Source organism: Propithecus coquereli, unplaced genomic scaffold (genome assembly GCF_000956105.1).
Source record: "Propithecus coquereli isolate 6110/MARCELLA unplaced genomic scaffold, Pcoq_1.0 Scaffold426, whole genome shotgun sequence".
Classification (NCBI taxonomy): Eukaryota; Metazoa; Chordata; class Mammalia; order Primates; family Indriidae; genus Propithecus; species Propithecus coquereli.
Genome location: NW_012150019.1, coordinates 545238 through 546270, shown reverse-complemented (window position 1 = coordinate 546270; position 1033 = coordinate 545238). Strand labels below are relative to the sequence as shown.

Genomic DNA, 1033 nt, shown 5'->3' with positions numbered 1-1033 from the left:
GCCTCAGCCTCCCAGAGTGCTAGGATTACAGGCATGAGCCACCATGCCTGGCCGATTCTTCTTTGAAAAAACATGTCTATCTCTTCTATTTATTCTCTTTCCATCACTTACTCTGAGCACCTCTTAACTAGATTTACTACCTATGATTGTTTCTCTTGTTCAATCTATTTTGCATTATCACAAGATTAATATTTTTTTGTAATGCAAACTATTCACTTCACTCTCCTTCTCAAATACCTCAGAGGGCTTCCAGGTGCCTAAAGAGTAAAATAATAAATTCATGCTTTGTTTTTCAAATCTCTCCACATCTTCCTTTTCAAAATTACACTCCAGAATGCCTCCCATGAGTCGCTGCAACTGCAAAATTGCCTGCTGCCCCTAGAGCATGACACAACATCCCTGAACCCCTTTGCCTTTCTTGTCCTCTTTCTACTTCGCTCAGGATATTAACATCTTAGCCATCTTTTGAAACATGTCATATTCCACTACTACCTTTCCCATGAAGCTACCCCCTTTACTTTCTTATCCAAAATGGATTATATTGTCCATCTAAATGACTTTTGACGTTTATATTTTACTTCTTTAAAAAATTGCCATGTATACATATATCAACATATATATTTCAAGCTACTTGATTGCAGGCACTCTGACTGGTATTTTTCTGTATACCCTTTATTGCTAGAACAGCATCTTGCAAATATGAAGCTTGCCATGAGGAGCTATTGGTTGATTGGTTGGGAATGCTATCATAGACATACTTGTCAAAGGCAATTGTTACGCATTTCTTTAATTAAAGTATTTTCCCCAGTGTTTTACCCCAAATAACATAAATCTAAGGATTGTGGCTGAGAGGTCTAAAAATGGCGAAACTTTTGAAGAGCAGAAACTCTGCAGATATAAAAATTAAAGGGATTTTACAATTATAATCCATTTAGGCAATGGATGGAGGATGGGAATCATAATGACCATTTGGCTTATGGGGCTTCCTTTTATTTACTCTTTTTGTTTTACTTTGTTCACTAGCTTCACTCTC

The 1033-nt window shown here is 36.8% G+C and overlaps 1 protein-coding gene across 1 annotated transcript in view; it reads right to left on the bottom strand.

Annotated features, from left to right (window-relative positions):
• Positions 1–1033, bottom strand: part of LOC105817839 (chromosome unknown open reading frame, human C6orf10) — a 12833-nt gene that overhangs the window by 1745 nt on the left and 10055 nt on the right. The gene's annotated exons all lie outside the window — the stretch shown is intronic.